This window comes from Ursus maritimus, unplaced genomic scaffold (genome assembly GCF_017311325.1).
Source record: "Ursus maritimus isolate PB19 unplaced genomic scaffold, ASM1731132v1 scaffold_11, whole genome shotgun sequence".
Lineage (NCBI taxonomy): Eukaryota > Metazoa > Chordata > Mammalia > Carnivora > Ursidae > Ursus > Ursus maritimus.
Genome location: NW_024423453.1, coordinates 8724121 through 8750092, shown reverse-complemented (window position 1 = coordinate 8750092; position 25972 = coordinate 8724121). Strand labels below are relative to the sequence as shown.

Here is a 25972-nt window from a genome sequence, read left to right as displayed (position 1 = left end):
TTAGTTTCTACTTTATTTACTTCTGCTCTAATCTTTATTTCCTTCTTTCTGCTAACTTTGGGCTTCATTTCTTTCTTTCTTTCTAGTTTCCTTGAGGTATAAAGTTAGATTGTTTATTTGAAACTTTTCCTGTTTTTTTGAAGTAGGCCTGGATTGCTATGAACTTCCCTCTTGGAAATGTCCTTGTTGTACCCTATAAATTCTGGTATATTGTATTTCCATTTTCATTTGTCTCAATATATTTTTCATTTTCTCCTTTGATTCTTCATTGATCTATTGGTTATTCAGTTACATGGTGTTTAATCTCCACATGTTTGTGATTTTTCATTTTCTTCTTGTAATTGATTTTTAGTTTTATACCATTATGGCCAAAAAACACACTTGATATAATTTCAGTCTTAAATTTGTTAAGACTTGATTTGTGGCCTAACATATGATCTACTCTGGAGAATGGTCCATGTACACTTGAGAATAATATGTATTTTGCTGCTTTTGGATGAAATGTTTTGTATGTATCTGTTAAGTCCATCTGGTTTAATGTGTCATTTAAGGTCCATGTTTCCTTACTGATTTTCTGTCTCAATAATCTATCCATTGATGTGAGTGAGGTATTAAAGTCCCTTACTGTTGTATTACTCCTATTTTCCCTTGTATCTGTTGATATTTGTTTTATATCTTTAGGTGCTTCTGTGTTGGGTACTTAAATATTTACAGATGTTATATCCTCTTGTTGGATTGGCCCCTTTATCATTTTGTTATGCCCTTCGTTGTCTTTTATTACAGTCTTTGGTTTAAAGTCTATTTTGTCTGATATAAACAATCTACCCTGGCTTTTCTTTGGTTTCCATTTGTGTGGAACATCTCTTTCCATCCCTTCACTTTTGATGTCTGTGTGTGTCTTTATATCTGAAGTGAATCTCTGTTAGGGAGCACATAGATGAGCCTTGTTTTTGTTCTCTTTCTTTTTTAAATTTATTCGGCTACTTTATGTCTTTTGACTGGAGAATTTAGTACATTTACATTTAAAGTACTTACTGATAGGTATTTACTTATTGCCATTTTGTTAATTATATTCTGGATGCATTGTAGTTCCTCATTGTTTCTTTCTTCCTCTCTTGCTTTTTTCTTTTGTGGTTTGATGACTTTCTTCAGTGATGTGCTTAGATTCCTTTTTCATTTTTTTTGTGTATCTACCATAGGTTTTTGCTTTCTGATTACCATGAGGCTTACATATAACAGTCTATATTTATAGCAGTCTATTTTAAGTTGATAATAACTTAAATTTGAACACATTCTAAAGCTCTGCATTCACTCCTCCACCCACACACAATTCATGTTTTAGGTGTCACATTTTACATCATTTTATCTTGCATGTCCCTTAACTAAGTATTGTAGCTATTATTTTTACTACTTTTGTCTTTTAACCTTTCATATTCACTTTATAAGTGTTTAATGTACAGTAAAGGTATTTACTGTATATTTACTTTTACCAGTGATATTTCTAGTTTCTTATGTTTTATTGTTACTAATTAGCATTCTTTCTTTTCCTCTTAAGGAAATCCCTTTAACGTTTCTTGTAAGCAGTTGGTTTAGCGGTGGTGTATTATTCCTTTAGCTTTTGCTTATTTGGAAAACTATCTCTTCTTCAATTCCGAATGAAAACATTGCTGGGAAAAGTATTCTTGGTTGGAATTTTTTGCTTTCAGCACTTTGAATATAACATGCCACTCTTCTCTGGCCTGTAAAATTTCTGGTGAAAAAAATCTTCTGATAGGCTTGTTCTCTTGTTCTCAACTAGTTGTTTTTCTCTTTCTCCTTTTAATTCTCACTTTGTTTTTAATTTTGCTATTTTAGTTTTAATGTACCTTAGTGTGCGTTTCTTTGATTGCAAATTATTTGGAACTCTCTGGGCTTCCCGGATCTAGATGTCTGTTTCCTTCCCCAGGTTAGGAATTTTTCAGCCATTATTTCTTCAAACAAGTTTTCTACCCCCCTTTTTTCTCTCCTCCTTGTGGGACCCCTGTAATGTGAATGTTGGTTCACTTGATGTTGTTTCATAAGCCGCTTGAGCTGTTTTGACCTTTTTCATTATTATTTGCTGCTCTCATGGAGTGAGTTCCACTGTCTTGTCTTCAAATTAACTGATCTTCTACTTCATGTAATCTGTTATTGAAACCCTCTAGTGAGTTTTTCTGTACAATTACTGTGTTGTTCAACTCTGGCTTCTATTTGGTACTTTCTTATATTTTCCATCTCTGTTGAAGTTATCACTGTGTTTATTTAGTTTTCTCCCATATTTGGTGGGTGTCTTTAGGACCATTACTTTGAATGTTTTGTCAAGTAAATGACTTATCTCCATTTCATTGAGTCCTTTTCCTGAGGTTTTATCTTATTCTTTTATTTACAACATACTTTTTGTTTCCTTATTTTTCGTGACTGTTTTATGTTTTTGGTGAAACAGCTACCTCTCTCTGTCTTGTAGGAGGGGCCTTGTATAGGGCATGAAACTTACTGTTCGACCTTGCTCCAACTCCTGGTTGCCTCTCAACCTCTGTGATTGTCCCAGCAGCCTATTTTACTTTTAATAGCTCTCGGTTGTTGACGTTGTACCAAGACCTATCCGTGTGCCAAAGGAAGAGATCTTAGTCAGCACCTAATTTCAGGCTGATTAGAAGCTAGACCTTTAGGCCCCAACTTACAAAGTATGCAAATATATATAGTCCTGTGGGACCACAATTGTAAACCATGATGGCTTCCAGACCAGGTGATCTGAAGTTGTCCCCAAGCAATAGTTACAACAATTGGGGCTCTAGATGAGCATAAAGTCTCCTTTCTGGGAGTTACGTGAGCTATAGTAAGGTAGGAGTACAAAGACGGCATCTATTGGTTTCTGTTTCCTGAGAGCACTTTCAGGGCCTCTAGGAGGCTTCTCAGTTTGCCAGACCAGGAGCTTGCCCCCAGGCCAAAGCTCCTAGGAATTCAAATAGGCCTTTTTCTCAGAAAGACTGGGGTGTGTTTCAGTCTGCTATCGGTGCAGTGCCCTGGGGGTAGTAGTTTGCCAAGGAATGTCTCCAGTTGTTATAGAACTATGAGATCCAGGAATGCAAGCCCATCTGGTCTCCTGAGCCAGGTGCTCAAGGGGTGTCCCATAGGCTGCTGTTACGAAAACTCAGACACTACGCTTAAAAAACAAAACAAAACAAAATAAAACAAGCACCAGTTGTGTGTAAAAGCTCCCCTCCAGGAGATATTGACATTGTGGAGTGTGGTAGAGGGAGAGTGGGAAGACGACACCTGCTAAAGAAAAAAGGAAAAGAAAAGGGCAGCCCCTGCCAACTATTGCAAGGAAGAGGGAAAGCACAGGAATGTTACCCACTGGCTGTAGGAAGGCAGAGGGAGGTACAAGTATGGTTCCCACTGGCTTTGGCAAGGCAGGGGGAGAGCGCAAAGATGGTATCTGCCAGTTAAGAGTCTAAAGATGACATCCTCCATGAAAAGGAATAAAAAAAGGTGCCTACCTCCCATTGGCTTTAGCAAGTTAAAGGGAGACTGCAAAAATGGCACCCATCACTCTACCAGAATAATCTCAACAGGCCGCTGCCCTACCAGAGAATGCTTTAAAATTAGCAAATTAATTTTCTTCACATAATGTCTGGGTGCTTTTCAAACTGCTAACTTTGTGCTGGGCCCTAGAGCAAATGAGTCTGCCCTTTAAGAGCAGTCTCTCAGTTTGCTACAGCCATTTGGGCGACCCAAGCCCTGTTGGTTTTCAAAGCCAGATATTTTGGAGGCTCTTCTTCTAGGTGCGGGTTGTAAGAGTTGGGGTGTCTGATGTGTGGAGTATGAGCACTTTGCTCCTCAGAGGGAAGTTTTGATTTGTGAGTTCCCTCTTGGTGATGCATTGACATGTAGGTGGTGGGGTTTATGGTGAGACTGCATCTCAGCCTCTCCTACCTACTTTGATGTGCCCATTTCTTGTTTGATGGACAGAGCTGTTTAGCTAGTTTTCATATCTTTTTCAGAGGAAATTTTTCCTGATGTAGCTGTAGTTTCAGTGTGTCTATGGGAGGAGGTGAGTTTAGAATCTTACTATGTCACCATCCTGGACTGCCTCCTATCTCTATAGACTTTTAAACCAAGACCTAGCAGGGTAGGTACCATTTAGTGACCATATTATGTATTATGCTATAGCAAGTTGATGATTTGCAAGTCATAGGAATACTTCTGTTAGCTATATCTCCTTTGATTTTTTTTTTTGGTTGGGGGTGGGGAGGAAATTTATTTGGTTGACTATTTTCAAAACTTTTCTGAAAATATTTTGAAGTTGTACTTTTATGATTAAAACCTGTCCTTGTGTGAATCAATTTATTATTGCAAATGAAAGACTTTTAATTCTGAGTCAGGGATCTTGAATGCTCATGCTAACACACAGAACAGAATGATGAATGAGAGATTGTTCTCTTTTTTGCTCTAAGAGTTCTGTCTCTATTTAGAAATGAGTCCTGCTTTATGTTCCATTGGGGTGAATGCTGAAGTTGATAACAGAGGAAAAGATTTGAAAACCAGAGGGAAACATGAGGACACTTAACCTCAAGAATGAGAGGGAAGCTATAAGAAGCTTGATAAGAACTTCATAGATTTGAATTTGGGGAGGGTTTTCAGTTTGCTCAGGAACCTCTCTGTTTACATTATATAAGCTTTGATTGGATAATGTTTACTACCATACAGGCATAATTCACGTTTTATTGTTCTTTGCATTATAGCTCTTCTCAGATATTGAGTTTTTTTGCAAATTGAAGGTTTGTGATGACTGTGTGTCGAACAAGTCTATTGGTACCATTTTTTGAACAGTGTTTGCTCACTTCATGTCTCTGTGTCACACTTTGGTAGTTTTCACAATATTTCAAAACTCTTCACTTACTATATTTGTTATGGTGATCTGTGATCAGTGATTCCAAGTTGCTGAAAGCTCAGATGATGGTTAGCATTTTTTAACAGTAAAGTATTTTTTAATGAAGTTATGTACATTTTATTTATTTATTTTTTTTTAAATTTTTTTTATTTTTTTTATTTTTTTAAGATTTTATTTATTTATTCGACAGAGATAGAGACAGCCAGCTAGAGAGGGAACACAAGCAGGGGGAGCGGGAGAGGAAGAAGCAGGCTCACAGCGGAGGAGCCTGATGTGGGGCTCGATCCCACAACGGCGGGATCACGCCCTGAGCCGAAGGCAGACGCCCAACCGCTGTGCCACCCAGGCGCCCCAGTTATGTACATTTTAGACATAATACTATTGCACACTTAATAGACTACATAATTATGCAAGCATAATTTTTATATGCACTGGGAATCAAAAATTTCATTTGACTCACTTTATTGCAATATTTGCTTTATTATGGTGGTCTGGCACTGAACCCACAATACCTCTGAGATACAGTTGTTATTCTATAACTTACTATGCCAGAGCTCCTGAGAAAAAATCATAAATACATATGTTTATTCTCTTCCCAATACTACATAATAACAAACTAACAAAAGTAATCTTTCAACTAACAAAAGTAATCTTGCATCTGCAATTCTATCATTGGAGTTGTCTGTCCTTTTATATATTCCTTCAAAACTTCTAAATTAGATAGAACTCTATAAGGACACCCTACCTTCACCATCATGAGGATGACCATCATCCAGGACACTTGTTTCTTCACTCAGTGTGAGTGTATATCTCTTTTCTAAATTACTTTTTCGATTGTCTTGCTACTTGCAAGCAGGCTTGTGGCACCACAGTTTCACCACAACATACTTCCCTCACTCATCTTCACGTCCCAACCTAACGAAAGGCCAACAAACGCCAAAGACGATATTGATCCAATTAATGTTTTGTTCAGGACCATCCTGCTAAGGCATTTGACTTGCTATTGTGTATTACTGTTTTTGAAATGTTGATGCTCAAGAATCCTCTAACTCATGGGCAACAACTCATAAAATCATTAGCAAATTCTCTCAGTTGAGCGGAATGTTTGTTGGATATTAGAGGAACCAACTGCAACCAGTCTGGATACTTTTTAAAATCACCAGCTGTACCACCTTCAGTGTAATTCCTTGTTTTTAATTGAGCCATTCTCTGCTCACAAATAGCATTAGGGGTAGGAGAATACAAGAGGAGATTTTTGAATGGTCCAGTACAAAACCCATTACCTGCTTTGGAATAACAGTGTGGCACTCTGATTTAAATAAATATATAACCCCTGGACTCCCTTGGTACAACAAAGAGTGTGCATTGTAGTTGATGTTTAATATCTCTGTTAAGTCTGAAATTCTGGAACTTGATCTTTTTTAATGTTTTGCTGATTATATGTTACACAAAATATGGGTGTGATGGAAAATTGCCATAACCTATGATCTTTTAAGTAGTCTTTCTAAAATTGGAAAATCACAACATTTTGAGTCTTTTCTTACCAACTTAAAAGTAAGAAATCAAATTTTCAGCCTTCCTTGCAGCTAGTATGCAGTCATTTTACCTAGGATTGGCAATCTGACAGATTCTGCCATATGTAAATTGGGGATTGATCATTGTTAGGAAACTGGTTTTGCATGGACCGTCTATTCTGTCAGTGAGTATGTTAGCATACTGCTCTGGTTTGAGGCATTAGCAGTATAATATCCAATTCTTGACACAGACTTGACATTTATCCTGGAGGCATTGGCAGTTGTACGTTATTGATATTAATGGTGGCAGATTTAGTGGCAGCTCTATGTAAATATTTCTCTTCATTGAAAATAACATTAATTTTTTTTTTTTTTGCTATCTAACAAATGGATATTTAGTACAGTGACTTGAATTAGATGTGAATAGGAAGGAAGATAAAGATGAGCCTAGGGAAAGTGTTGAATTTATGTCTAGATTGCTTGGTCTATGAATAACATGGACCTGATTCATCATCTGCTTAATTAAATTGCTCTTCTTAGTCAATATCCTAAATGTCCACTAAAGAGCTTTTTAACTTTGCAAATTGTACATCATTTCCTTTGTATAAGTCTTCCTGGGGGAAGTTGGGTTTGAGAACTATTAGAGTAAAATGGCAGGATGGAGAATTTGTTTTCCTATCTTTTCTATTTTACTAAGAATATAATCCAATTGACAGCAGTAAACTTACATGACATATATTATTATCTAAGGAAATTAAGAAGAAATGAAATCTTTTTCACTATTAGATCAATTCACTACTAGCACTGAGACCCTGAACTGGGAAAGAGATGACAAATATTCTGTCAGGTGTTTTTTTGAACTGTACATCAAGACCCATTACCACTAGATGTAATGAAATAAATATTTAATAAAAGATATCAGAATGCCTTACATGTGGTAAGGTTAAGTATCATTTTGTGTAACATTTTCTAGTTGTATGTATGTGCCTGTATTATTATATGCTACATAGAATATAATTTTTACTGAGAGTTGTTTCTTACTGAGAAAGTTTAAAAGACCAAAAGCTTACTTTTAGTCAGTTGATGCCATGTATCTTTCCTTAAAAACAAATTATTAAAATTGTTTTGACTCTGTTTTTGGTTTTTAAAATTTTATCACAAACGGTCACGCTGAAATTGTGAACCCTCGGTTTTGGGAATTTCTGATACAAACTTATTTATTCAGATCATTCAGTTACATCAGCAGTTTATAAAAGGTTTTTTGAGGTTCAGCCCATTGGGTAGTTCTGTTCAGTCTGGCACTTAGCATAGTTTCTTCATTATTTTTGTGTGTGTTTAATGAATTATGCAATTGAAAGAATATGCTTGAAATAAAAAATGTTAGTGCCTGAATTCCAGTGTATGATTCATTTATAGTTTTTGTTGTCGTTTTTTACTGTTTAGATTTTGTTTTGTCCAGTTCTAGAAGTAAGTACTTTTTTAAGTTTGTGGGAATGTTCTTCCACCCGTGCTTGACATTGTTGGTGCAGTTTTGTTCTGAGTTACGGGCAGCTCAAAGCAAGAGGAGCAGGTGCCGCCGTTCTTCTTTTCAGCTTTTAAGATTATTCATGCAAACCTTCAATCTAGTTCAAAAACCTGTCTGTTTAGGAGATATTAAGTGATAATATCTACCTTTTACCTAATGGTAAATTTCCCAATATGACACCGAAATAACATTTTCTAAGATTTTATTGCCCTTAAATAATGAAAATAATCTTTAAAAAAGGAATTCATTTTTACCAAATAGAAAGCATTGCCTTCATTTTAATTACCTTTCTTTTCTACTCTTTTTATTCATATGTATAATCTTGAGAATTGTTCTTGCCAGGGAACCCCAAATATTTCATGAAATGATGAATAATTTGAACACCCAGAAGCTTTGTAGGAGGAAAGATAAGTCTTTTGAGAGGATCAGAGAAGGTGATAGGTATCACACTCTATTCACACTTCACTGTTCCATGGCAGGAATCCAGAAGAAAGGTCACCTAGACTTCTGATTTTACTGCTCATTTTTAAGTATAATCTTCACATTAGTGTTAATCATAGTTCATTTTAATATTAAAGATGGCTTTTTAAAATTAATGAGGCTATATCTTACTCCTTTTCTCTTTTTTATTTTCTTTCCTGAATGGAAGCCAATCTTATAGTAGGTTATAAACTGCAGTGTAATTTGCTAGTGTGCTTTCTAACACAGTGTCATCATATGTAGCCATTCTTTTAATACTGTTTATGGTTATACATAAAGTTTTAAATATTAGGAAGATTGTTTCTGGAAAAGATAAGATTATAAAGTAGATTGATCAGATGATAACTGATATATTAAGTTTTACTTTATAAATGGTTAACCGCATAGGTTTGATCTCCTTATTAAGTATTTGTGTTTATTAATAATACTTGATACTTGATAGTAGTGCTAAAGAGCAGTTAAATATAATTAAAGAGCTAAGAGCCGTGATCAATTGAAACTACATGAGGAAATATAGTCCTCATTATTTGCAGATTCCATATTTACAAATTCGCTTGATTGCTAAAATTTATTTATAATCCCTTCAGTATTGGGGCACTTTTGTGGTCAGTCTTGGACATTCACAGACATGTGGAGAGCAGCAAAAAGTTGGAGTCACCTGATGTGCATGGCACTCCCGGCTGAGGTCTGACAAGGTCACAATCTGCTTTCTTGTGTCAGCTCTTATACTTGAAACAAGTGTCTTTTTCACTATCCATTTAATGTCATATTTTTGTGCTTTTTGTTGGTGATTTTTCTGTTTGGAATGGTCTCCAAGCATAGTGCTGAAGTACTGTTTATTGTTTCTAAACTCAGAAAGGCTGTGATGTCCCTCATGCGGAAAAACACGCATGTTAGATAAGCTTTACTTCCTTTGGGCATGAGTTATAGTACTGTTGGCTGTGGGTTCATCATTAATGAGTCAGCAACATAGATTAATTAAATAAGGTTTCTTTAACCAGAAACACATATAAAGCAAGGTTACGCATTGATAAATTGACAAAAATGTGACTGGAGGTTTGCAGGAAGATAACCCTGTATTTTCCTCAGAAGCATTGGTTCAGTGTTTACTAATGCAGCGTCCATGGTGACTTTGTAGAGCGTAAACTACCACAAATAATGAGAAATCACTGTATTAAGCAGTCTGAAGTTTGTTATAGTGAAAAATGATTTAAAAAATGATTTGAACTGGAAGAATCAAATTTACTTTTGCTTTTAAAAGACCACATTTCTACATCGAATTAATAGCATAATTATTGGAAGGGCATTTTTCTCTACTTCCTTTAGCTTTGAAGAGAGCATCATATGGCAATCAGTGATCAAAAAGAAATAAGGGATAACTTCCAAGTGGTAATTTGTTGCCTTATTCATAGATGGAACTATAGCCTATCATTTAAAAAAAATTTTTTTAAGAATCCCTGTGAAAAATATTTACTCTATTTGTATAATCGATGTTATAAGAAATGTTGCTTAAAGTTTGATGCTGATGTATTGTTTTAGGTGAGGCAGATGCTGAGACCCATCTAACTCCAGCCCCCCAGTTTACATATGAGGAATGGAGGCCCAGATCCATTCTGTACTTTGCCAAGACTGAAGAGCATAAGAATACTGACCTCAGAGCTCTTGCTCTTAAACACAACAATGTTCCGATATCTACTTTTATTATTTTTAAGATTTATTTATTTATTTGAGAGAGAGAGAGTGTGTGTGGGAGGTGGGGGGGGACGGAGGGAGACGGGAGAGAGAATCCCAAGCCAACTTCACAATGAGCATGGAGCCCAGTGTGGGGCTCCATGATCCCATGACCTGAATCGAAACCAAGAGCTTAACCGCTTAACCGAGTGTGCCAACCAGATGGCCCCTGATATCTTCTTTTCATGTTATATTCTGGGAGGCCAAGAATAGATTTCATTCACTAACGAGTGAATTCATTTATGTGCTACCTTCTTGATTTCTCCATTAAGATGTATATTAGGAGTTTCTAATTTACTCCCATCGCCTCAGCCAGCCACCCCTCCACCTTCACCTATTCTCATATACCAGTTACTCAGAACAGAACGCTTGAAATCATACTTTATTCCTTTCCTTCTCTCATATCCCACATCTATCAGCAGTACCTGTCAGCTCTGCTTTCAAAATATGTCTAGGACCTGACCACATGTGTGCTTTCAGTGCCACTACTCTTGCCTGAAATTCTATCATCTTTCCCTCAGCTGGCTTTTTACATTAGTTTCTCTGTTTCTGTCTTTGCTTCCTTACAGTATATTTCAGCACACCAGTTACAGTGTTATTTTTAAAACAAACAGAACAGTGTTCCCCTCCTCAGAAGCCTGCAGTGAATTCCCATATAACTTAGAGGAAAGATCAAAGCCCTTAATGGCCTCTTCCAAAGCCCTATAGACCACTGACCAAACACAAGCATGCTCAGACCTCTGACCTCCTCCCCTGCTATCCTCTCTCTTGTTCACTCTGCTCTAGACACACTGTTTCTCAAACACATCAGTTGTAGTCTTCTATCAGATTTTTTCTGAGCCATCTTCATGATTTGCTCTGTTCGTTTCCTTCTGGTTTCCCCTCAAAATTTACCTTATTAATGAAGTTTTTTCCATATATCCTTCTCTCTTCCTTCTCCTGATGCTCACTTTCCCTTACTCTTCTCTATTTTTTTTCAGAGCACTTACTACACTCTTGCACGTATATTTGTTTAACATTGATCTGTCTTCGCACATTTGAACATTAGCTTTGTGAGGGTCACGCACATAGTTTTGTTCTCTGCTTCATTCCTAGTACCTATGGTACTTGGCACTGAGGGGAACTCAATAAATATTTACTGGGAAAATAATTCTTCATCAGCAACTATTTATTAAATGCCTGCTCCCTGCCTTCAACACTTGTGGATTAAGCAAGGCATATATAAATAACTAGAAGATAAGTCTGACCTGGCTGCAATGTCTTGTGTTTGCTTCACTGATCACCAGACATCTGGCCAGCTAGGCAGGCGGTCCTTTCTCATTATTCCGTGTGCTTGGTTGGAGAGAAGAGAAGATTTTGCGTCTATCAGCGACATAAACAAAACACTAGGATAAGACAGGGTTTGATAAGCATTATTGTAGCTAAGATGATATTAATCTTTTTGTATGAAGTTGAAAGCAATCCTTAGGATGCCTGTGTATTGATTATAGGTCACCACATGTCCAAACTTTATAATTATAGAAATGTGGACTTATCTTTCACCAAGAGTTGTTTTAGGAGGCCAACCTAGCCTAAACCAACCCACTGATATGCTAATACCAGAATCTATTAATTCCTTAATAAGCATTTACCCAGTTTCCTCTGTATGCCAGAATTTGCTAGTCATGGAGACTACAGAGACCAGAAATACAGCAGCAGGTTTTGTGGGGTACCGTGTTGTCAAATGCACAGTGTGTTGTCTCATTTGTTTGAGAGTTCACATTCGAAGGCACGTGAAGAACAGAAAGTTGTTTAATTCTATAAAATGAAGACTTTTCTATCAAAGTGAGCAGGAATGTTCATTTTAACTGACCAAAGCGCTTAAGGACAACAGCAATTCTTATTCTTCCTTTCCTTTTTAAAAATCATTTTATAAAAATATTATATCAAGCATGTTACAAAGCTATTGAAAAGATTCAGTTTTGTTTTTGTTTTGTATCAGTTACTTTCAAGCCATGTTTCCATAAAATATCTTGGGTCTGAATGGAACTTTGATATAATTTCTGATTTTCTTTACCCGATTATGTATCAACAAAAACCTTAGGATGTGTTATTTCCAAAATGACTAAACTAATTCAGGTTGATTAAGTTTCATATTTTTATTTCAGTGGGTAATTTTTACTTTGCATTTTCTTTCAATTTTCCCGAAGTGAAGCTCAAAGGACTATAGGAAATAAAGGAAGAGGAATCCATATTGAGTCCATGGACCAAGGGTAGCTGGCACTGGAGCTTAAGGAGTACATAGGATTAAATTAAAAAAAAAAAGGAGTAGATAGGATTTCCATAGTAGAGACTGGAGTAGGTAACCTTCTAGGAAAGGAACTCTTGGGTCTCAAAAGTCAAAAAGTATAGGTCCTTTAGGGAATAGTAAGAAGCCCTGCTTTTCTGGAGTGTAAAGTACAAACAACAGATCATCGGTTAATACCTCTAGGCCAAAGAAGGCCTTGAAATCCTGGCTCCTGTGTTGTTACATATATATTTAATAAACAATGAGAAGCTCACTGAGGAGAAGTGATAGCAATGGGGCTAAAGACCCAAAGCCTGAAGACAATCCAAGTGTCTTTCCAGAGGGGACTGGTTAAGTAGACTGTGCTGTATCATATAAGGTGATACTATACACCAATTAAAGTATTACATATTATCTAAAATATCAAAAAATTTACTTAACTAATTGATAAGAGAACTAACAGAATGTCAAAGCCAGTTTAAAAAACTGTAAAAGTAACAGAAATATTTATAGTCACAGAATTCTGGAATGTGATTGCCATAGTACTAAACTGATTATTGCCCTCTAGGGAGTAAAACTATAACCTTTGAGAATCCGTTTCTGTCTCAACAAAGCACTCATTTGCACTGTTCTCAGACAGTTATTTGCACTGTCATCTGTTTTACCCAAGTGAAATACTCTAATCCACAGGTTTGCAAACTTTTTCTATATGGTAGTAAATATTTTAGGTTTGTGGGCCACATAAGGTTTCTGTCATGTATCATATGTTTTTTGTTTTACTTGTCTTTGCAGTCCCTTAAAAATGTAAACAGCAATAACAAAAAAATTTAGCTCATTGGCTGTGCAAAAAGTGCTGCCCTTATTTGGCCTGTAGGCCATAGTTTACACATTCCTGATTAAGGCCTAATCAATAGTTAATAATAAAACAGAACAAAGATACTATCTTAGAGAACTAGGTAATCCTTGGGTGAGTTGGTTAGACGGTGTTCCATTATGATGTTCAAGAGGCATGTATTCATCCTGTCTCCCATTTACAGGCTTGGGGTGTATACACATTGTTTTAATTGAGGTGTCTGACGCTATGAAACTGTTTTCTGGGGACATAGGAATCCAGTCACCCAAGGAGATCAGTTAAGCAGGAAAGACAATGCTAGTCGAAGGATCACACAATCAGGGGTATCATTGCAGGTGGTCCAGGGATGGGTGATGCTATGAGAGTTTGTTTGGGAGGCCAGAGGGGACTTTCCTGAAGTGATGCTTAAAATAAAATCTGAAGCATAGCTAGTGGTTAAGCTGGACGGGAGGAAAGAGAAGGCCGAGCCAAAGAATTAACAGTGAAGCTGTGGCTTGCTGTATGAAGGAGCAGAGTACCGAGTACCTCAGTCTGAAAGAGGACCTCTTGCTGGAGGGAACTGGAGGGCTCGTGTGGGGGAAGTTGAAGAGGTAGAGCCTGGTGTGTGGGGTGACCATTCTAACCTCTTTTCCAGGGGCTGTCCTGATTTACTGGTGTAAAAATTAATCACCCTCTTTTACTCTCAAAGTGTCCCCGTTTAGATGACAAATTATGTGATAAATCAGTAGGAAGACATTACATAATTTTAAGGCTGGGAGGTGTGATATAATCAGATCCTCATTTTGAAGTGATGGCTGCCTTCTGGATAATGGATTTGGGTAGGCCACAGGGGATGCTAAATTTCTTTTTACTAGGAAATTTATCTTTCAGGTTAAACAACTTGTTAAAGTTTCTCAGTAGCAAGTCAATCCAGGAAAAAAAAATCAGGGGAATATGTTGTTTGGTGAGATCAGTTGGTCAGTAGATGCGGACTGTTGATTTAGTACCACTAGTAGGTGAAGACATCGTCCAGTGCATTTAGTTGTCACTGATGCTTCGTTTAGGGTTGTTTGCCACCTCATCATGCTGTGTTCCTGCGTTCCCACGGGGCGCAGAATGAGAAACCATGAAATAAAACTATTGGGATGTGCTTTGTAAAGCTGTGAGTCTGTAAAGCAGAATCACAGAATTAGCAAGGGGATTTTGTCCCAGAGACTGAAAATGGTGTGAGGGTGGCTATCACCACTGACTTGTTCATAGTTACGGCCCCAGCGTTAACTGGCCGAGTGACTGAAAGAATGAACTCCCACATCTAACAAGAACTTCATTTCTTAAAAATCTCAGGTACAACATTAAAAAAGCTCCTTAAGACATTTATGCCATAAGCTTAGATCTGAGTGGAGACTGTGGTCAAGATTATAGAGATAAAGTATTTACCAAATAAATCTGAAACATATCGCCTGTTAATGGTTTTTTATTCGGTATTAAAGGACAGTTTGACATAAATTTTGCTTGGAAATGAAGATGGCAAAACCAATTTCCATCAAAAGAAGAATTAATGTCATGTAGTTTTTATTGAAAACAATTTAAAATGTATCTTCTTTTCTCTAGTGTTCCTATCTGGAAAATAACCAAGAAGAAAAAAAAATTAAAACTGAGCATGAATATATTAAAATCGTTATGATATAAAGGAATAAAATCAGAGTATTTTGTATTTAGATGCTATAAATACAGGAAATATGCATAACCATTTAAAATCACAGTAACACCTTAGTGAGATTAGAACCCCCCTCCCCCAGGAGTATGATAGTAATAAAATGACAGAAACTCCTACTCCTTAAATATGATCTTTAAAAATTAATATATTTATTTAAAAATATGTCTATTCTAAAAAAGAAAAAAATAAATATGAAAATTTATCAAAGAGAATCTTCAACAATTTGTTTAACTACGGGTTACTATCTAGACTGTGAGAATATTGCCGCGTTTTAATACCTTTTATTAATTTTCTTTTTCCCTTTAATTATATGATAATAAATCTGATGTCATAATATTTGGAAAATGCCCTCTGTTCTCCCAGTGGTCTCTAAATGCTTATTTCTTCTTCTTCTGCTAACTTCAATCTGGCTTTCTCTTGAATTAGCTGTTTTCTTTCCTCTAAATACTGCTGAACCTGGGGGTGGAGAGGTGTTTTCTTGCTCTTCACTGCTTTTATAAAACCATGGTTAACACCTCCTCCCTCAATATCCCCCACCTCATCCTTCCACCACCTTATCTTTGAAACATTTTCTCAGATTATAACATCCTACGCTTCCTAGTGCAGCAGTTTCCTGCCCTTCTCTTGGTACCCCCCCCTCATTCGTTGTGTTCTCTATAGGAACTACCTTCTCTCTTTCCCCACTTAGAACCATCAGTCTTGGCAGCTTTAATTAGCTGCTTAGATTATGGATGCCACACCCAGGCCTCTCAACAACCAGTCCTCTCCCTTTCAACGATCTTTCCTCTACTCTAGGGGTCAGCAAACTTGATCTAGAAAGGGCCGAATAGTAAATATTCTCAGTTTCCTGGCTATATAGTCTTCGTTGCAACTGTTTAGCACTGCAGTTCTAGCTTGAAGGCAGCCATCAATTATAATATATAAACAAATGGATGAAGCTGTGCTCCAGTAAAACTTTATTTACAAAAAAGGCAAAAAGCTGAGTAGCGATTTGAAGGAGATGAAGTAGTGAGACGTATCTGGGGGAAAAGAGTTCGAGGCAGAGGAAACAGCAAGTGCAAAGTCTGAGGCAGAAATTTGCCTGGGGTTCTCCAGAAGCAGCAAGGAATCCAGTGTGGTTGGAGCACAGTAAACCGGAGGAAGAGTGGTGGTGGGAGAGGCCAGGGAGCTGACGCCGGGAGGAGGGTGGACTTTGAGGGATCTTAGAGGCCACAGCTGGGATTTTGACTTTTACGCAGAGGCAGCTGGAGAGCCATTGGAGGGTACTGAGCAATAATCAGATTTAAGTTTTAACAGGATTATTCTGGCTGCTGCAGTAAAGACAGTGAGGGGACTGGGTAGAAACATAATTTTTTTCCCCCGCAATATATATTTTGAGGGATTTGCTTTCCGATTAGATTTTGGGTATAAGAAAAAGGAGTTAAGAATTACACTGAGGTTTTTATCCTGAGCTACTGGAAAGATATGGAAGACACTAGGTAAAGCAGGTTTTAGAGGGAAGATCATAGGTTCTTTGGGCTTGTTTTGAGAAATCTTTGAGGCAGGCAAATGCCCCCAGTATTTGAGATGTCTGACATTTGTTATAACTTCCCTGATGTCATGATAAGAAGAATTAGTCTTTACTTAAAAATAAAAATCACTGACCAGGTAAACCAACTGTTCCATTGAATGCTTATCCAAAAAGATATTCCCAGGTACCTGCTGCTGCTGCTGCTGACTGATTAACAGTGCCTATAGCCATATTTATTAATATCCTTTATTATTCCCATGGTATTGAATTTGTGACTAAATTCATACATCACTTTTATGGTTTTCTTCAGTTGTGAGCCTAAGATCACAGTTCCTTCTCATGTGTGTCATGTTTGTGTATATTATACAGAGGAAATAAACATCTTTTTACGTAATTTCAGCATAAAAATAGTTAATTGAAAACCATTATGAGAAAATATAATATGGACACTAATTTTACAGTGCATTTCTTGTCATTTTAGTAGAATTTTAAACTCAGGTGTTTTCTGCTTATAGGATGAATCAAACTTAGAAAAATACTTTATGCAAGAAATGAATTTTCAGAAAGGGATTTGAAAGATGAGACCATTTGGGCATGCGTGTCTTCAGGGAAAATTTAGTTGCAAGTGTTCAGATAATACGGTAGTAGGCTGCAAAGAGAAGATGATCTGATAAGTTTTTCCATTCACTGTATTCTCCAAGGGCTATTGTCAGAAAAGCAATTCATCTGCTCAGTAAATTTTTGAAAAACGCTTATTTTTAATTTGGCAAAATAAATGTTTTAAGCTTTCCCTCTAGTTATCCATTAAAAGTAAATCAAAAATAAAATGAAGTGTGTTTTAAACTTAAATTTGTTTAAATGTTAGAGGAAAAAGTCTTATTTAGGGGATTGTATTCAACCTTGTATTCGTAATAACTGTAGTGTTTATTTTCTATACTGTTTATTAACCATAATCATCTCGAAATGTAGAAATGTAAAAAAGTTGGAAAAGACCTTGTAGGATCCTCTTAAAGGATTATGTAATCCAGTGCTTATCAAGCATTTTTCCTGTGATCTACAGTTAAAAAATAAAGGTTTTATATCATGACCTAGCATACAATATATATATGTATAAAAGTCAAGCAAAGTTTCACAAAGCTATAGTTAACTTGGATGGGAAATGTGCTTCCATATATTTTATTTTTGCTTTAAATGCTGCCTTGATCTTCACTTTGGAAAAAAAAATCCTTATCTTGTTTGTCCTTTGGCATGATGCAGTCTCCTTCCTGTGTGATATCCTTAGTTTATCATAAATCACAAAGCCTTTGTTTAATTTTAAAAAGTAGCTAAGTACTGTACTACTTTAGGACATTTAATGTGTTTGTGTCTTGCTTTTAAATATGGATCCAGCTGAGCAGCCTGGGGTGAAATTGCCAATAGGGCTTCTCTTTTTGACCCAGACTGTGGACCACAGAGTGGTTGAACCTGCACTGGATTCCACAATCAGAAAGATAATAATGCTGTTCAGGTACTTAGAAGGGAGGAATTATTCATGGCCATTTTTTGTCCTCTTAACCAGACAGTCTTACAAATTTAATACATAGTTGATACATTTTGAAGAAATTTAACAAAAAGATGGTATTAGTTCAATGCTCTGTTAGGTCCGTATAATTAAAGTACAATAGGAAAGTGCACCATCTTAAGATTTCTATAATATGCAAGTCATATAACAATAGTTTCTCTTCCTTTTTGAATATTCCTAATACTTAAGAATATCCATGAGTGATCACTGACTAGCTTTATATAAGTATTAGTAGGTAGAATAACTAAAAGATGAGGCAAGAAAAAAAAAATGAAGAAAGCTGGAACCACTTACTGAAATACATAAATAATATTGATGCAGAATTGAAAAAGGAAAGATTTTTTTTAAATGAGGGAAACTTGAAATAAATACTAACTTTTCCAAGAAATGAAATCATTTTTCCAAAAAACAAATTTTAATAAGTAAAATAGATACATGCAATTAAAATATGTAACAAGATAATCTCAAATTATTTTTTAAAGGAAACAAAATCTATTACTAGATTAGTAATAATCTCAAATGTAGTTTCTCCTCACATATACAATTTTATTAAAAATGAGCAGGAAAGTATATTAAATGAATTATCCATTGGCTTTTTTATTAACGATCTCTGAAATTCTATATTTAGCTCTTTATGACTTCTTTTTCTTTCAAGGAAAAGGATTGCTTGCTCTTTCATGTTATTCATGGTGTTACGTGATTGCTGTAGCAGGTAGCCATATAATTAGCAACCTCTGGTCGTGTTTTCTCACTTTCTGTCATCTTCCCAGGTTAAAATTTTTCTGAGTAATAGATATTTTGACAAGTCAGAAGCTCCTTTGAATAATCTAAGTTTATGATTAGCTCTGGCCTATTAGAAGACATCATGATTTGTTCTAGTCAGCCCTGAATGTTGCTAACCTGATTTTATAGATACTGAAGTTAATCTAAACTTTCTTTTTTTAATCTGGAACCAGGAAATGGGGTGCGAATTTGGGAATAAGAATGGAGATTATGGTCAGCATAGTTGATATGCCTAGACTTTCAGCACTCATGTTAGGATCCAATGACTTTTTTTGTGTACTTTTAAAATAGTCTTAAAATTAATGTGGATGACATTCCCCACTGAGTTTTCATGTAATAATTATATTTGCTTTTTAAAAATAAGTTATTAGTTACTTTTTCTTAAGTTTAAGCACTGAATTGCTTTCAAATGTAGTTTATTTTTTTTTTAGCTTTTGTTGTAGTGTTCCATGATTCATTGCGTATAACACCCAGTGCTGCACGCAATACATGCCCTCCTTAATCAGTTTATTTTTTTAAAACATTTTCTTGACATGACAGAAAAATATTTCAAATTTTATTAAAATAATTTCTGTAGTTTTGATATTAAAGTTATTTTAATATTTGAGTACTGAATAATGGTTTATTTGGCATTTATTAGTCGGGCATATTGGTATTTGTCAAAAGTACATATCCTTCATGCAATTCTAAGAATTTGTGTTCAGATATTTAAGATTAGGACAGACCATGGTTTTTGTGCCAGTTGAGTTTATCCGCCTTAGCCAGCAAAGTCTAATTTCCACTTTTTATGCCTAAATTTTAAAAGTATCATATTAAGACAAACAGAATCAAAGTATAAATGCTACAAGACTATTGACTTTGACAATAATAACAAAGAAATACTTATATATCTATATCTGCCTATGTTTTTACTCAAAATAACATGAACAGTGTACAAGAATCCATATTTCAGAGAAGTAGAGTGCATATATTTTCAACTATGCAAACCTAAATATATTTTAAATGGTATTATTTTATTAACTATTACTTGTGTTATAAGAAGTAGAAGTTTAGAAAAACATACACATGCAGATTTGCCTTCAGTTTTTTAGAAATGTTAGTTTGAATTTGAATTTGGTTTTCAGTGTTTGTATGTCTGTTTGAAAATTTTTCTCTCTAGAAATGATTGGCTTTATCACAAAGAGCCAGTAGTAATGGTTGAGCTCAAATTTCTCTCTAGAGTAGTGACATTTGAATGTTATAATGTTTGGGACGTGTGTGTGTGTGTGTGTGTGTGTGTGTGTGTGTGTATGTGTGTGGGTGTGTGTATATTTTTTTAATTAACAAATGAACTCATCGTTGGCATCCTTCTTTTGAGAAGGCTATGGCACATTGCATGGCCATACTTGGCTAGTGCTTACTCTAGCTCTGAAATATAATTAACTGCTGATGGGAATATAAAAAGCATCTGACTTACAAGCTGCCATTTTTCCATCCCAGTGTGTGAACCAAATCCAACTACCTCAATCCTTGTAACATAATAAAGCTAAAAATGCAAAATCTGCCTCATTTATAACCAGGACTGTTGCTGACAGCTGACAAATAGTGATTATGAAAATGCAATATAATCTCTTCTGTATGAATTATTTTATTACTAGTATGATAACATTGGCAGCATTGCCCTGCCATGTTTAGTTTTAGAGGTCTCTAGTAACTCATATTTTTAGGTACAACTCATTCTTTTTCTGCTAAAAAAAATTGCTTATGATAAGGAAAGAATTCTTTGAGGATGGTGGGTCAATCACAAATTTCACATTGTCTTTTCTTGCTCCCATTCCAAACTTAGTGGCTTAAAACAACATCAGTTTACTATTTCTTATTGCTCTGTGGACTGACTGGATTCAGTTGTATAGTTGTTCTACCCCACATGATGTAACTGAGATGGTAATTGCAGTCCCTTCAGCAGTGAGCTCTGCTAGTGGTGGAATGTCAGCATGGCCTCTCATCCTCCAGGGTTCCTCTCCATGTGGCCTCTTGTCTAAGTCTATCCCAAACTTCTCTTTAGCATAGCATGTGGTTTCCATGAGTACAACTCCAATGTACAAGAGTTTATAAAGGCTCTGTTTGCATCACACATGCTAATCACTCAAAGCAAGTTACATGGCCAAACCCAGAATCAGTGTGGGAGAGAACTACACAAGGACATGAATATTGATAGAGATTGATAGACATGGTCTATTGGAACTACCAGTGTATAGGCTGGCACATCTCGATGGTAAATTCTAGTAGAGAACAACAGGTAGTGAGTATAGTTGAATGGAAGAGTAAGAAGCAGTATAATTTGAACCAAATGATATGTTGTATAAATAATTTCACAGAATTATACATTCAACCCTTGAATATATTTGGAGGATGCTGTTAGGAAATGAAGAGGGAGGGAAGTGTGCTGAAATTGAAACAAGTGACTTTGTATGCTATTATTCTTTTTTGAAAGATAATAAATCACTGTAAAAGAATATGTTCACTTTCTTTTGACAGAAACGTTCTTGATATATGTCATAAAAATAGATAAGATGTACTAATAGGCAATTTTAATGTGCTTCTTTATTTAGAGTCTAATTCTCCTAAGTCTGTCCCTTTTTTCCCTTGCATACCCATTTCCACTCTAACACCTCCCCCCCACACACATATCTCTGTCCTTCCCATGTTATCATAGTATCCATGTCATAGAAATGTTAATTTTGGAAACAAAAATAGTTAAATTTATGCTATTTTACACGTTGTGCAAGTTTTCCAGATTCTTTATCTAATTAGGATTTTTGGTACACTGAATGTCCTATCAGGTAAAATAGCTGAGTCGCTGGATATTCTAACATTCCTAATTTGAAGAGGAGAATTAACAATTTTTTAGGGATTTGGGGACTGCATAGAAAGACAAATGTGGCTGGTGTTGGCTCTGTACCTTAGATATTATCTAGCTCTCTATCCCCCAAACTACAGCGTCACATTTTAAACTTACTAAACTCAAAATATTTTTCTTTTTGTTTAAGTTAGCACTGCTTTCTTTTTCTAGTCACCATAACTATTTCTTCCTCCTTAATTCTTTCAAAAGTATTATTGTATCCTGACAAACCAATTCATAGTCTACAATGTCTTGGCGAGGGGTGGGGGGGGAGAGTAGTTTGTTGACAGATGTACTTTAGAGAGTCCATATGGTATTCGGAGCAAGAACCAGGTCTTTGGAATCCTCCAGCTCTGGATTACAGTCCTAGCCTGGCCAATTACTAGCTGTTAAGCATTGGAAGTTTATTTCACCTCTCTAAGCCTGTGCATATTCATGTGATGGAAAAAGGTCTTATATATTAACTAAAATAACTCATGCAAAAATTATTTTCATTGTGTTGACATAGTAAGCACTGTAGTTATTTTATTATATCTTTTAACCCCTTAAATGAAAGAATGTTTTAAAATAAATAGGAAATTTCTTTCACATTTAAATAAAATTAGTTTTCTCAGATAATTACAAGGTCCTGTTTAGTCCTCTTTGGTCCCTTTGTGAAACTAGTACTTAACTAGAAACTGCAGTGAAATAATACAGGAATATAGGACAGGAAGAGAAAGCAGTGATCCCATGATAATTTGAATGCAAATGACCAAATGGATAACGTATGAGGGAGAGAAAGGAAAAGGATTAGGCCATGGATCAACTGAATTTTGCAAACATTTTAGCCTCAGAAACACCTTTTCTCCCCTTATAAGTCTCATACTTAATGCCCTAGAATTTTAAATTTTATTCTGGATAAGAACTGTTACACGTTTACCATTTATGAAAATTCATTCATTCATAAACTTGATTTTACCTTTGAGCAAACTTCAGAAAAGAATGACTACCAGGATGTATTATAACCTGTGTTCTCAAATGCTTTCCTCATCTTCTTTAATGTTTCTTTTTGAAAGCATCTTAGTGATGACTGTGATTAAGTTAATTGTATGCACCCATATGTACAGCCTATGGCAATAACAAAGAACAGTCATAGCAAGAACATAGTGCAATATGTTTCCACATGGAGCAGCCACAGTCCTCTCAAGGCTGGCCATGTCTGCAGTCTTGGGCTAACATCTGTGGTGAACAGAATAGCCTGTATTTCCTTCAGCTTGGAAATGAATCAACATTTATTTATAGAGAATAACTAATGTAAGATTTTGTGAAAGTAAACACAGTTTTAACCTTTGACAAACTGTTAAAAAAAGAGGGAAAGGATGGAAGATGGATACTTTTGATTGACTGAAATGGCTCGAAGATAAAAAAGATAATATCTGTGGTGTGTAAGACACTGTCTTCAGACTGTATAAGCATATTATCAACCCTGAGAATGATAAAGAGTTCAAAGTTTCAGAAGGAAACCAACCCATCCTTAGAGTAATTGTAAGCAGGGGAACATCCATGCAAAGATAAAATTACATAGTTTGGTTAATAAATGAAAATTGTGATGCTTTCATTTAGTTCTATTTTCCAGTTCTTTAAGAGTGGAACGAGGTAGGGTAGTCATAAGGAAGGAAAGAATAAAGGAAGGAAGTAAATGTGTATATATTTATCCCAAGTGTAGATGATGCTAGTTTTTTCTGCTCTATCAATAACCTCACTCATTCATAATTAATCTCACCTGGTCAAATGGCTGGTTAGAAATAGTGGAGATTGTTTTTGGAATTGTGATGCAAAAGTAGTGAACTTGAGCCAAATGGTTTGTCCCTAAGCAATTATTATATGCTTGCTGGCTACATACTTTTGTGAAATTAATTTTCACCAAAAACAATATATGTCTGGTCATTAGGCTTGCATATGAGCAACTCTTAACTTTTTCAAAAAATAATTTACTTACAAATGATGATGGTGTTCAAGTATTAATAAGAAATGGTAATCATACTAAGAAGATTTTATTCCAAATAGAACCAGAAAGTAATATTTCTCCAGTTGTACCTGAAATTTCCACTTCTGTTTAGCTCCACAACCCTTTGATCTGAAAACCTGAGATCCCCATCTCCACTCGAAGTTTTTATTTTGAAACAGTGGAAGAAAGAAAAAATCATTTCCTCCTGCTCACATTGTGATTTTACTTCTCATTTTTACTTTGATAGGATGGAAATCCATCTTATTTTCATTGAATAGCTGTCTGACTTAAGTAGACATACCATTCATTGAGCTTATTTAAACGCAGGTTGCATTACAGCTGCTCAGTGAGGTATGTATCTGTGAGACTGTGTTATTCAAGAAAGCCACTGAATTATCTGTCATGACCTGACTTTCCTTACTGTGCTGAATCACTATGAACAGAATACATCATTGAGCCTAACTTTTGATTTTCTTTGGCAGGGTAAGTTTAAACAAAGGTAGTGGGCATCTTTAATATTGGTAAACTGAAGAATACCCTTCACACAATTAAAGTTATGGGAGGGAGAACTGCTTGATATTAATAGTTTTATTTTAGACATATATAGGTATACCGAGCTTTGGTGAAAATGTCTGTCCAAAAACTTGGAAGAATGCCTAGCACATAGTGTAGTAAGTGCTCAAAGCAATTTTATGAGAGACCATCTACCATTTGTCAGGGTTCTATGAAGGATTAAAAAATCTGTGAAATACGGTAACTGGATGGTAGTAATAATGAGAAAGAAATTCTGTATAATGGAACAAAAGTCTTTAGTTCTCTACCTTGGAAAGGTTGCTAAAGAAAGATTCAGAAAAGATTTTAATAGTGGCCCAAGGATGGCGTCTGAAGGGGATGGAACTAGATTGTAAAGAATGGACATTATATTAAGTCTATGACCTTGAGAATTTCATGGGTACTGCAGACTCCCTGTATAGATCATCGTAGTTTGTGTGACAATCAAAATGTTCTTTGGAATCCGCATTTTCTACGTGGTGGTCATCATTGCATGGGGAACATACTAAGGACCTGTGGTAGTAGAAATCATTATCCTTTTGTGGTAACTTTTCAAAAGAAGTTGTGTCCTACAGGTTTGTTGCTTTTTCTGCCCTCTGTTGCTCCCAGTGAAGGCCAAGCCACCCCAGGTGATTTGTATAAATAGGAAGAGTTTACCATCTGTGGGAATGAGTTGGGGGTGGCAGGGGACTTAGGCAAAATTAAATAGCAGAAAAAGCAGTATGCAAGTTATGCGTGTGTAGTTTACTTTCGAGTTATAGTAGATAATGAGTGTTTTCCATTCAGAAGAGCAAAATATTTGTTTTGGCTACCTATCAGTGAAAGTCTAGCTCATTGGAAAAATTAAAGTAGTATTAATTTGAGGAACTAGCAGATTATTTTATTAGAAGTTCTACCTGTATATTTTTGGCTGACTTGGTAAATGGATTTTGGTGACTTGAGTTTAGAAGTAGCATAATAAAAACTCTGTTGATAGGTTGGCCAGGGAGTGTTATGTAGAAACTCTGTCTACCTCCACCCCCACCAAAAACAGGGGGGGCAGGGAGAGCAGAAGCAAGGAGACAATTTGCTAGATTTTTCAAATGATGCCTCTTGCTCCTTATTGGTATTGATCAAGGCATGAGTTGGTGAAGACCTGGACTAGGGAGATTGCAAAGAGAATGGCAAAGAAGAGACTCTAACTGGGAGAATTCCAAGAACCTGGTAACTTTGAATAGATGTATATATATTATAAGTTATTAATATTTATTTATCCCAGCAATATGTGGATTATTTTACTTCTATTGTTTCATTTAACCTTCTCAACCATTTTGTAATGTATAGGTACTGTTATCATTAAGTTGATTTATTTGATTAAGCTCACACAGGGGCACTGGGTGGCTCATTCAGTTGGGCATCTGGCTCTTGATTTCACTTCAGGTCATTATCTCAGGGTTCTGGGATAGAACCCCACATTGGACTTTGCACTGAGTGTGGAGTCTGCTTAATTAAGATTCTCTTTCTCACCCTCTACCTCTCCCTCCCCCACTTGCCTTCTCTCCTCTCTCTTAAAAAAAAAAAAATGATTAAGCTCACACAGTTGATAATTATCAGAACCAGAATCTAAACCCTGGGTTTGTCTGAACCCAAGCCTTGTTGTAAAGGATACTACTTATCAGAACCTAGAATAAAGAATGTTGCCAACACTTTTAGTTAGGAGACAGATGCCCATTAGAAGTCTG

The 25972-nt window shown here is 35.9% G+C and overlaps 1 protein-coding gene across 13 annotated transcripts in view; it reads left to right on the top strand.

Annotated features, from left to right (window-relative positions):
* Positions 1 to 25972, top strand: part of CAMK2D (calcium/calmodulin dependent protein kinase II delta) — a 312574-nt gene that overhangs the window by 134615 nt on the left and 151987 nt on the right. The gene's annotated exons all lie outside the window — the stretch shown is intronic.